At 39.3% G+C, this 12,944-nt stretch overlaps 1 protein-coding gene across 8 annotated transcripts in view; it reads left to right on the top strand.

The window, feature by feature from the left end:
- WDFY3 (WD repeat and FYVE domain containing 3) overlaps positions 1–12,944 on the top strand; it is a 182,291-nt gene that overhangs the window by 13,187 nt on the left and 156,160 nt on the right. Inside the window, exon 1 of one of the 8 annotated variants that reach the window (XM_075034812.1) lies at positions 3,982–4,099. The exons of the other annotated variants lie outside the window; for them this stretch is intronic. The gene's annotated coding sequence lies outside the window, so the exon portion shown is untranslated. Of the gene's footprint in view, positions 1–3,981; positions 4,100–12,944 lie in introns of those variants that run through there. 8 annotated transcript variants of the gene reach the window in all.

Here is a 12,944-nt window from a genome sequence, read left to right on the forward strand (position 1 = left end):
AAGCGTGACCTTTAGATGTCTCAGGGTGCTCTGTTGGCCTTCTGGTATATGGAGTAATACCTCTTGCCTGCTTTGAAACTCTCCTCTCCTTCCCTACCCATCTTCCCCAACTTGGGGGTGCCTCCTGCTGAATCCAAGGGTCATGTAACTCATATTGCCATGGGACTGTTGGTTGTCCTTTTGGAATTTATGCTTCATGTACTCCGATCCCTTCTTCCCGCTCTGGTTCCTAGCATGTAACTGTGCATTTGTACTAAAATAGACAACGTTAGAAGGTGCTTTTTTTACAAAGAGATCCAAATAACAGTGTCAGTCAGCAGTTACCACATATCCCCCCATGTGTTCATCCAGGTGCATGAATTATTGGCTTTTGTTAATATATCGGTTGTATTAGCTGGTGTACCTTTAATGTGATTAAGCAAAGTTGCTGAGCTGAAGGTATCAGTTTAATGATGCTGAGCACCACATGCCAGCTTTGGTAGTGAATGAGTATATTTATGCAAGGAGACCACATTTATCTCAAAATGATCAATTTAATAATGTAGGTGAGATAGCAAATATAAATGTCTTTGAGAAAGATGTCTGGAAAATCTGAACTGATATAGCTTATCTAAACAACATTATTGTAGTCACTTACAATTCTGTCTCAAAATAGTAGAAATTTAATCGCCCAGTAGGCAGCAGCTTGGAGGGAGTTGTTTTTATGGATTTTTTGTTTGTTTGTTTTGTGTTTTTTATTGTTGTTGTTTTGGTGTGTGTTTTTTTTGTGGTCTGGTGTTTTGTTGTTGGGTTCTGCACCCACCCACCCCACCGCACCCCCCTCAGCTTAAACATGTCAGATGGTTTCAGAATATGAGGTCCTCCCAGTACTAAAACAGGTTGTTTCTTTTTGGCTTCCTCTATGCTGGCTGTGTTGTCAACAGGGCAGGGAGATGGAGGTGGAGACAAAGCAGTGCCATTTGTGCTGTGATAGTTCTTGGAAGACTGTTTCTCTTCTGAGCTTTCTAGAGAAACTATCCTAGTGGATCTGCAAGCTGAAGAAAACTGTGTTGTAGTCATGATGCAATACTCTCCTAAGCTAAAAGAGGATGAGAAAGAAATAACAGTAGTCAGTCTTACTTGGATGTAGACAGAACTTTCATCCCTGCTCTTTAATTAGTGGGAATAGTTTGGGGATTTGGGGAGGGAGTATTTGTTTTCCACCTCTGACACTGTTTGCTCTTCAGTCACCCTGAGTTTTTATTCCTACTCTTTGCTTCCTTCCTTCCTTCCTTCCTCTCACTAGTTAGTGATGCCCTGCCCCTTTGTTAGCAGTCCCTTTTGGGCACCTCTTGCTGGATGGTAGAGTAATTGTTCTTCCTTTGGGTGTCACCACCGGTTGATAGAGAAGGAGGTGCCGTCTAAATGTACACTCTACATTATCAACATTAAGTTTTTCAGCCGCTTCCAAGAGGTATGCTGACAAGTCTGGACAGGCAGGTGGAAGGAATGTGTCAGCTTGCCACGAGTAAAAGAACCCAGGTTAGTGACCCATCTCTGTTTCACAGTTAGTGTTTCTCTTGTGGTGTCTGTTCCAGTAAGTCTGGCACACATGCTACTGTTGCTCCTGGGAGTGCTTTAAATGAAACAAATGCATTATTTTGCTTTCCTTTTTTGGTTTGTTTTGATGTTCTGCTCTCGCAAAAAGCTCTGCTCACGAGAGCACGCAAGGGAGAGTGTGTGTGTGTGTTTGTGCTGGTTTGCTAGAGCATTCATTTATCCTTTCTACTGGTTTTGGGGTTTTGGGGGGCTCTTTTTTTGTGTGTCATAATCTCTATTGTATGTCCTTCCTGATCTGTCCTTGAAAGGCAATTCTTCTTTCAAAACTGTTTTGTGGACTTTCTACAGGTCCATTGCTGATACAGTCTGCTGGGCTTCAGTTTTAAACCAAATGCTTTGGATTTATGCCAAAATATTGCTTGGAAAAAGATTGCTACAGAGAATTCCTCCTGTGTCATCCTGAAAATGCTTCAGAGTAGGGGAGAAACCATGGATAGTAGCATGGGGCTGATACACTCAGAACCTTCTCAGAACTTGCCTCCCCTACTTTTTTTTTTTTTTAAATATGGAGATCTTGTTAATTATCACTAAAAATCAAAGGGAGAATACACTGAAAACCAAATAGATTTTTTTTTTTCCTTAATTGCTTCTGATAATTTCAGTTCATCTAAATCCAGGGTATCATTGACATTTCAAATATTATTGCTTTTTGTAGACTTAAATCTTCTGCTGTTATTTATGTTTCAGCGTATACACACACAGGTAATTTGGGATCAGCATAATTATTTCTGATTCAGAGAATCTGGATTGACTCCTTTTTGTCCATAGGATTGGTGATCAGTGAGTTAAAGAACTTCAGTTTTATACAAGATAAGTAAATCCTAATTTTGTTTCTTTGTGTTTGTTTCTTAAATCACCTTGACTGGGATGATGTAAGGATGAAAGTTTTATGTTTATTTCTTTTGCTGGGCTGGGGAGTAGTTGTTGAGACTTGGCAAGTTTAGGAAATGGTATGTTCATCTTTGTTTAGGCCAAAACACAGTAAGCTTTGGTATTTCCTGAAGTATGCTACTGACAAAGCAAGCAAAAGCCTTTTAATGGTTTAAAGGGAAAAATAATGACAATTATTTTCATTGCTTTATGCTATTGCCACTTTAATTTTTTTGACCTCTTCCCAAACTAAGCTTTAGGGTTGTAAAGTAGGAATAATCAGATTTGAACGTGTGAGTTTGAGCTTCTAGTGGTTTAAGTAAATAAGTTTTCAGGGCTTGTGCGTCCACAAAACTGCAGTCTGTCTTCCATTTTGCATGTCCTTCATGTCTTCTGGATGTATCTCCCTTTTTTTTTTTCCCCTCCTGCATCCAGAATTCACCCGCTCAATTTTGTGACTTTTCCACATCAGTGATAATTACTTTGCTTATCATTACTCTGCTTTTTTTTCTTTTCCGTTTTTATCTTTCCTTCTAGTTTGTTCCTTTCTCTCTTCCCCCTTTGAAGAAAGAGATATTTTTAATTTAATCGGGAAGATTTTTTGGGACCCAGAATGAGTCTCAATTATATTTGCAAAGCCTAAAGACAAATTACCTGGACGTAAAAAGCCTAGTGGCTTAGGAAGGGTTTTGCAGAGAGTCTAAGTTAGTTGTCTATCCATTCTTCATTGAAAAAAAGGTTGTTACAGACTTGGAGTATTTGATAGTGTGTGTTTGAGTAAAAGGAAACTGCTCATCAACTGAACCACACAGAGGGTGGAGTTCATCTCTCCTAAGTGTGTGGAGCCAGCTGTCCAATATCAAGATAAATGTGTAGGATGCCCTTATAGCCTTGGGAGGAAATAATTGCTTTTTGCAGATACTTGATTCCCATTACCTTAGATGTTGGTTTGAAGACCATACTTCCAGAGAGCTGTTTAATTGGAAATCATCAATGATAGAGCAACCCTAGACACCTAGAAAGTGAGTCATTTAAACTGGTTATCTTTTAGATGTGTAAATTTACTAATAAGACACATGTGTTTATGTAAACCATTTCCCTGTGCATTAGAAAGTGGGAGGCACAGTTAGTAGCGTTGGAAGCTTAGCTGTGACCTTTCTGACTTGCTTAGTTTTTAGCATTTAGGTGTCTGTCTTGTAAGTAAATTTATGAACAGTGCCAGATATTGCATGTTGGAGTCCTGGGGCACTCAATGCTTGTGCCTTTTCTCCTTCTCCTTTCTTAGCACCAAAACCGAGAAGAATGGAGGGGGTGGGTGGGATTGTCAGATCTTCTTGTCTTCTCAACAAGGGAGGGCATCACACTCTTGATCCACTATAGCTGTTCCAGTTGCACTCGGGTTAGTGTACAGTAGTGTCTGAAGAGTGGGCTGGAGTTGCTTTACTCTTTGAACAGGTAAAATGGCTCCCCTGACTCCTGCCTAAGTTCTGAATGTCAGAATTGTTCACAGCATTTGCCAGAGAGCCCGGAGGGGAGTGAGGGGACTGCTGATGAAGTTGGTGTAAGGGGCACTTGGTGCAGAGCAACTCATTAATCAAAATTCTGAGTTGTTGCAGAACCATTTGGAAAGGTAAGTGGCTTATTTAATTCAGAGCTTGGACATTACAGATAAAGCTATGCAGCTTTGTAGCATATTCACAATACGGGGCTTTAAGGATTGTATTATTGCCATCTGCAGCAATCCCTAATATGGGGGGGGAGGGGAGGGAAGTGGAGTTAGAAATGTGCTGCTCTCCTGTTATGGTGGTTGCTAGTGAAATGCTGCTGTGACCTGGCCAGTGGTCAGAAATTGCAACTGGGCAAGACAAACTGCTGCAGGTGTAGTGACAGCAAGAGGCTAGTGTGCACAATAGCATCTGTATCATTTTCTTGAGGGAAGTTCAGGGCTGGTGAGTTAAGCAGAGAAGAGTGGGCCTTTCTGTAATTGCTGGTCTTTGAATATCTTGGATACACAGAATCAATGTGTGTTGTGTCCAGCATATTCATTTGTGTAGGCTTTCAGGTTAGCAGCTTCTCTCTTTCCCTTGACTAGAGATGGTTCTGTTCTTGTCTGTCTACTTACCCAGAAGCTGACAGGCTGGAGTGGTGGCTTATGGGGAGTATATGTTAGATGTCTCCCTTTCTTCTTAAATTGATCTGTGCTTCCACTGCAATACAGATCCTGGTATTTCTGCTTCTCTTCAAGGGGAGCTGCTGATTCCTGCAATTGTTGCTGGAAGTGGTCTGTGCTGAGCACAGTGGGTAATGCTTGGAGTTGTAGGGATGAGCAGAAGAGTGAACGTTGGTTCTGTCTTTACACAATCAGTGAATTTTGCAATATTCTGGACACTAGCTAGAAAATAACAACAGGGCATAGAATGGCCAAGACGGCCATCTTAGCATCATTGTCATGGTTTTTTTATATTTTCTGAAGTGCCATGGGTCCTCTTGAGTTTTATCTGGATGGCTTTCAGGGTTTGGCAGTAATGACATGTACTTCCACATCAAAAGCAATTCAGCAATATTGCTGCATCATGTCTTTGCTGACTCTGCAATGCAGCAGCATTGGGCTGTGAGCCCAATTTGTGGTGGGAAGATATAAACCTTCTGACCCAGAGGTAAGAAGAACCAAATGGCCAAGACTTAGAGCAGAAAAGAGATAATCACAGAGAAATGCAAATTTTAGATGAGGAGATAAAACTTTTGTTCTTTTGCTCCAAGTTCTTAACGAGAGGGCTATAATTAGGCTAGAATTATCTTTATGGATTCTGTACTGGCAAGCTAAAATTCAGCTGCCTCTTAATCAGCATGCAGTATCTTCGCGGTCTTTCACGCTTGAGTCAAACCTCACTTTCACTCTTTGTGCAATGCCACAGCGTACAGGTCTGCACAATACATAACCACTCAGGAAAACCTCTTTCCTGCTCGATCTTCAGTGATGTGTGGTTCCTCGTAGGTTGATTTGTCTTCTTTTCTCTTACAAATATTTTGCCAGTTCTGCTGTAAGTATCTGCAAAATATCCAACTGTAGAATTAGAACTGTGTTAGTGTTTGGGATTTTTCGGTAGTTTATGATTCCGGTTCAAATGTTGTGATAGCCACAGAATTCACAAAGTTCTGCAGCAACAGGAGAGGTCATGTTTCATGCAACTTAGCCTTAGAGACAGCTTTCTCCAATGCAAACATGTCTTCCGAGAGCCGGGCTGGAAAAGCCAGGTGGTAAATTCTTGTGGCTTGGCACTGCCATTAGGACATGTTGCTTTTAGGGGAAATAAGATGTTTTTAGTAAGGGTTAACATAGAATTTAATGTTTCATGTTCCAGTAAGCTAAAAAGTAATGTTTGAAACTACAGAGGGCCTTCTCTTTAGTCGGATTTAACATGTGGTCTTTCATTTATTAGCTGCTGTGTGCTAAAAGGACTTTTTTTGTTGCTTATTTGTTTTCCTAATGAGGAGAGGGGTGGATGTTGTGTAACTTCTCAGGCAGCAGTGATTATGCAACTGATCCTGTTATTGTGGAGCTGAAGTCTTTGCTAGTCCCTGAGCACCAGCTGCTTGTGTTCTGGTTGCTGCTTTTTTTTCCTTTTCTTTTTTTTCCCTCCTGCAACCCCTGCTTAGTTAGTGAACAAGTTATTTTCTTTCCTGTGTTGCTGTTTCCTTCATTCTCCAATGCCAGTGAGACAGTGGCTCATTTGGGTTTATTATTCAATTCAGTATGCTGCAAAATCAAACTGCCCTTGTATATCATGCGAAGTATGTAATGTATAGAGAAATGATTTTTTTCATGAGAAGAAGCATTTCTTGATACTTTATGGGTATACAAGAAAAGGCATTTGCTTGGATCTAAATGAAATGTTATTGCAAATGGCCTTTGTTGCAGCTAAGGTCAAAAGTTATGAGTTCATGTTCTTGTGATTAGAAGCATGTAAAAAGCTGGTTTTTTGTGGCAGTGGTTTTTTTTTTCCTTTCTTTCTTCAAAGGGTGGGCTTGAGAGAAATTTTAATTCTCCCTCTATGGCCCCCAGGGATCACCATATAACATGTACTCCTGTGTATAAAATGAGGTAGTTGTAAATCTCATGCTTTTACAGCCAAGTGATCTCACTGCAGTGTAATAAAGGTGGTTGATATACTGTAAAAATGTTATACATCTTACCCTATTCACACTTCATTTTCAGTTCACAATTTTATGTCATGCTGTTTCCATTTCAGGTTACGTGGCTTCCCATGAGCTTAAGTAACTGTAGGCAGGTTGTTTTGATCCGTGATAAACATTCAGAAACCTGCCTGTACAGTGCTGGGTGATAGGACAAGAAATGGTAGACTTTTAGACTGCAATGCTGTTCTCTGCTTACAGATGAACTGAGTATACCATATACAAGTCCCAGTAAAGGAGAAATAATAGTTGATCTGTGATACCACACTATTTGCTACACTGCTTGCGTTTCCATGTCAAATGTAATCTATATCAGTCATAAATAGGCTCTAGTGCTTAGTGTCCTGTATCAGGAAATAAATTGGGGATAAGGGTTTAAGGTCCTTATTTAGTTTGTAAGTCTTATGTTAAACAAGTTATAGGGAATGCAAAGGATGCATTTTCTTGTTCATGGTGTTTGTACTGTGGATCAGGTATTTGGGGAGATGTCAGGTTGTCTTAGGATTTGTGAAAGTGTTGTCATTTGTTAAGAAATTGTGGTCCTTTTGGTCTGAGCTATTTTTGTTGGAATTTCTTTTCCTTCAGTGACAATATGCCTCAATCTGCTTTAGATAGACTAGGCATACAGAAGACATTCTATTTTGCATGTGTAACGTGTATACTTCAGTCCTGTCTACTTGTACCTCTACCCCTCCAGTTTCTCATGGCAGGAGCATTGAGTTCTGGCTTAGAAGATACTGTGTTTCTCAAGTATAGCCTCACCCAGCTATGCATGTTCAATCCATTTTTGATAGCCACTTTTGTCGCTGAGTATTAGATTATTTCTGTTGTTGGTGAAGACTCTGCTAGAGTTCATATCTCAGCCTCACAGTTCTGGCACTACAAATGTGCTTGTACTTTATCAGAGCTCCTGATACTGGGAAACCCCAGAAAGTAATGATGAGGAGGGAAGGATAGCAAAGATTTTTCTGGAAAAATATCTCCAAACCAAGAAAATAGCTAGATATCATGGCTAGCTGTTTGTCACCATGGTGGTGGGGATGCCCTAGTCTAATGTGGAGTTCCCAAAAGTAATGCTTGTATAAGGCCCATAACTTAATTGAGAATTTTGAAGTCACTCTTCAGACATTCTTGGCTGAGGTGTTCTGTGGTCCTAATCCCAGAGTTCTCAGTGACCTCAGAACTTCTCCAAGCTGCCTTTCTGTGACTTTTGGGAATTGTCATCTCTGGCCATGAAATGTCTGTGGGTTTTGGGGGGGGTGGGGGTTGTTTTTTTCTTTTTTTTTTTTTTTTTAATAAAATAAAGTAATGGAAGGAATTTGGAAATCAGTCTGTAACTTACTAGCTAACTTGTAAAGGTCATAGAAGGCCTGCCTCAAAACACTTTGGAAAACATCAGGTTATGACCCTGCATAAAGCAACTTTGTGTCAGATTTGTGTATGCAGTATTGCCAGGTACCAAAACAAACACTTGAATGACAGTGAAATGGAAGTTAATACACACAGTTTAACCTGGACTTGAGAAGTATGTCAGATGCTTTTTGAAATACAAACCTGTTAGTTCAGGAATTTGCCCATGAATTTATTTGAATTCCAAAATAATAGCGATTCTTTAAAAAAATTACAGTGGAGTGATTTGTAAGGAATATATGTCTGTTCTGTCTGCTGCAGGAAAAAAGGTGATTATTTGCATCAGTGTGCTCCTGGATTGTTTATTGTTTGCCTCCATGTCTCTGCTTTGTACATGTGGTTCTTGCAATTGATTCATCTAGCATTAAGTGCTGCAATCCTCAAGAAGGTTTTAACCACTTTTTAGCAGTTTCAATGAATACATGAATAACTTAGCATGTGACTCTCTGGTTGTAGTGGTGTGTATGGTCTGGTATGGATTAGGAACTTTAAAAGTTTTTTTTTTCTTACTACTGATTTCCAAAATAGTCAGCACTTGAGCTCGATGTCTTAGAAATTCAATAATTTAGGAGGAAGATGTTTCTTTGCTGCTTTGGACAATTTTTTTTTTATTTTTTTCCCCCCTTTTTAAATCTGGTGGTTTCTCTTCCAAGTTGCAGTTGCCTAAATCTCCCTTTTCTTTTTGAGCCTTACTGCACTGTTGAGTTTGGTTGTTGGAGAGTTCATCTTCTGTTGAAGGTAATGGAAGATGATAATTCTACATGTACTTCTATCAAGTTGCAGGTAAGGGTTGGCACCAATTTACAGTGGTGTTAGGAACACACTGGAAATGAACAGCAGCTCAAGTTTAGTAATATTCTTGAAGAATTTCTTGATTAGTCTGTAATGGCTTTCATTAAGTGCTGTTTGGATTTTCTACGTAACTAACTACGAAGGACATATCCATGAAATGTTAATACTCTTAAAAGAGAATTTGTGTTACCCAGTCAGGGGAGACCTGAGAAGAATTTTAATCAAGAGTGGTACTTGATCACACTATTTAAAGGCTGTTTACACTTCAGGTCTTGATCAGGAAGGGAACCAAGGTGGTGATGTTTCATTGCAAAGGTGGCAAAATATTATTGCTGAAATTGGTCTCTTTAAAGGAACTTAATTCCAGCTTGAGATCTCCTGACAGACCTGGGTTGCCATATGAAAATCTGTGGTGTTTGGAAGTTGAAAAGCATACAGATCTAGTATCTTGGTTAAGCGATTATTCTGGTATCTTGCAGTGTTCAGCAGTTCTCCTTGTTTCATCGTAGCGAACCTAAATGCTTCTGACTGTGTTGTGAAAAGCCCGATTCCTTCAAAATAACAACCATACAAACTTTTGTTTGTTATGATTATTTAATGATGTGGGCAGCAAGCCAGACGTGACATTTCCTTACAGAATTGGTAGGAACCTACAGTCATCAAATTGATTAGCTGGTGTCTTTAATGATATTTTTCAAACTAACTGTAAGGTAAGGACACTTTTTTTTTCCTGAAAAATAAATCTGAACAGAAATAAACAACAGTTTTTAAATAGTGTTAGCATACAGCTTTTATACCTCACCAGTTTTTAGCTTTCTTTTTACTTCATGTTTGCTTGTTTCTTATGTATTAGAATGGTAATGAAATTTTATGATATTGGGTTGGTTTTGTTAGTTTTTTTCATTATGGACATATTTTTTGTACACTTTGGTTATGGCACAAATAATTTTAGCCAGAATCATGTTTTTTCTGATTTACTCTGATATTTCTAGTGCAGAATTTTTGAGTACTTTTAACTTCACAATAGGAAAAATAATTGTGACCAACTAAGTTTGCATTTAGTATAAGAGTAGTAGGATTTTTTCATTTGGTAAATACTCCAGATGGATAGTAGAGGAAGAAATTGTAAAAGAATTATATTGTTTGTGGCTTACAGGCAGAGGAAGAAGAAATTCTTCAAATCATATTTGGAGCAAGTTGAGTAAGAGTGTGTTAAGGGGAAGGAAGAATTAAACTGTATCATCAAGTAGTTGCTATATTCCTCTACCTAAATGTTGTCCCCTCTCCCTCCATCAGCAAAAAAACCAAACCACCCCCCCCCCCAAAAAAAAACACCATCCAAACCACAAGTCCAGACAGAAACTTAAAATTCATGCATATGCAAACTCAATAACTACAAATCTGTTAGAAATATTTACTAATAAATATATGATTCTGTGCCCATGGTAACAGGGAGAACTGGATAACTGTGGAAAATGAGTTAACATTATGATCTATTGATACTTTTCTCTCAAGATATTTCTCATGGTTGATCATACAGACCACTCAAGTAGTGAGATTACTGGATGACTGAAGAGACATTGCAATTTCATGTTGGCAAGTGACATTTCCTTGACTTAAGTCATTCAGTGTCTTTTAATATTTTTTTTTGCTGTGTCTGTTAAAACTTACCCATTTGAAATGATCTGGATTTGAAACTTTCTTCCTACTGAGTCTTTTTACAGATCTTGTGCTTTGAAGGGAAGGCTTTAATTCATTTGTGTTTTTTTGTGTAAAGACTTCGTGTCTGAGGTCTTGGCACGACAAGTTCTCTTTGTGTGGAATACATGCTTGGACAGAAAGAAAACATTGAAAACTAAATCTGTTATCTGCATTCTTCCGCTTTCAACTTCTTAGGATTGCCAGGCAATACATCAAGTTACACTGTTAATTGGAGGATTAAAATGGGTATTAATTAGTGGTCTGAATCTGATTAATAATCATCAGGAGTGTGAATTATGAGATATCTTTGGCCTGTGATCCCTCTCTTGGATCTAACGTCTCAGACTAAAGGAAAGGAAAAAGCAATGAATGAACTGACAAATGAAGGGATTGTCTGGGGAGACACTAGAGGAACGTTGGTTTGAATTTTGAATGTGAATTTAACAGCATGAGATCCATTGTGTGGAAATATTTTAAATACGCACACAATGAAAATTTAGCTATGATGCCTGAACAAATTAAAGCCCGTGAACTGAGTGTTCTGTTGAGCTCTCCCAGTTGTAAAGTCAAGCCCTTTTGAGAGACTAGTGTGTTTCAAGTGCTGAGTGCTAATTCCTGGAATAGGAGAAAGAAGTACCTGCTCATAATTTTTGCAGATTACTTTAACAGTGACTCCATTTAGACACTTCTTTTATTTCTTTTTAGGACTTGATCTGCAGTACCTTAGTTTCTCTTTGGTTCAAGAAAAAGGAAAAATCAATTAGCTTAGTATATTAAGTGCCAGTGATGAGCTGCATGGGGAGGTCTGACCCCCACAAATGGCTGTGGGAGCTAATCTTCTCTTCAACTTGGGGGTCACTAAATTAAAAGATGACTTTTTACGTTGGACACTCTTTGATTTCACACTGCAGGCTGAAACAGTTACTGGGATATTCAGTATTGTTTTAGTCTGTTGGTGTTTGTTGGGATTTTTAAAAATTTTATTTCTAACACTCATATTAAGCCAGTCAAGACAGGAAGAGTTTGATTCAAATTGAGATCCCTGGCAGCTGCCAAAAAGGCAGAACCCAAAGCTGCAAAGACTTTGCAGGCAGTCTACAGAACAAGGTCTCCCAGGAACATGGTAAATAATCCTGGACAATATTCAGAAGGTCTCTCTCCTATCAGGATGGTGGTAGTAGTTCAGTGGATTTCTTTGTTTCCAGGTAGCTATTGGAATAAGGAGTCATCTCCTTTATCATCAGAAACTGGTAAACTGTGCAGTAAAATAGACACTTATGGAAATTGTTGTCTTAATGTTCCTTTTCTAACGTGGCTTGTTACCTCAGTTAGGTTAGAAATGACTTGGACTTGGAGAAGGCTGTCTTAGTATATGGTAGCCTTGCAAACTCAGTACAAATGACTGGTTACAGATGGGAGTTCAAGGACCTGAGTAAAAAGACACTTTTGCAAGATGAGAATTGGAATTCTGCAGCACTCTTCTGAGAGGTGAAAGTTGGCAAACTGCAATGAGATGGCTAGCACCACAACAGCTACAGGAATGTTTTATAGCTGTACGTGTGCTTTGGAAACAGACTCTGGGAGCTGAAGATTCCTGCTGTAGCATGTGATAGAATAAATAAGTAAACCTTTATTATTAGAATTTATGTATATCATCACCTTCACCTTGTTCGGTTGCAATGTTGAACAGAATCTTTAGGATATTAATAAACGTTTAAATATATACTGATATGTACTTCTGGTGGTCAGGCTGCATATTGCCTTAACTGTGTGAGCTGGCAAAATTCTCTAGCAAAAATAAATGTGACCCAGAGACCATCTGAGAACAGAAACATTTAATTTAGCAGAGAGGGAACAATTTCTTGGAATACATGTGCTTCAAGGCTTCGAGTCCAAGGTCTCTGACCAGAAAAGAGTTCTTGTAGAACAGAAATAGCTAGCTGGAAAGCCAGAAATAAAACCTCTGCAAATTTGTTTCTTCTGATCCCTGGGAATACCTGGGCACCAGCTGTGCAGCATGCAGCCTAAAACCAGTGTGCTTAGCCCAGGGCAGAAGAACTGGTGGGAAATGTGTGCAGCCTGGCTGGCCAGTTACCTGTCTGGCTGCTTCCTCTTTGCCTGCTGCCCTGATTTTCCTTTCACTCAACACGCACTGAGCAAGTGGCTTGGTGCTGCGCACGTTGTGAAGCCTTGTTCCAGGCTTTTGGGTGAGGACACTCTTGAGGAGATGCGTGTAGGCTAGAGGTGCTTCTAGGAAGCACAGCTACCTCTCCATTATTTGTGGGGCAATTTCTCCATGTCACAGATGGACAAAACCCACAGATTCACAGATGTAAGAGCTAACTTGATGCAAGGTCAGCTCTTGTACTTCAGGTAAC

The sequence above is a fragment of the Buteo buteo genome, chromosome 1 (assembly GCF_964188355.1).
Source record: "Buteo buteo chromosome 1, bButBut1.hap1.1, whole genome shotgun sequence".
Taxonomy (NCBI): Eukaryota; Metazoa; Chordata; class Aves; order Accipitriformes; family Accipitridae; genus Buteo; species Buteo buteo.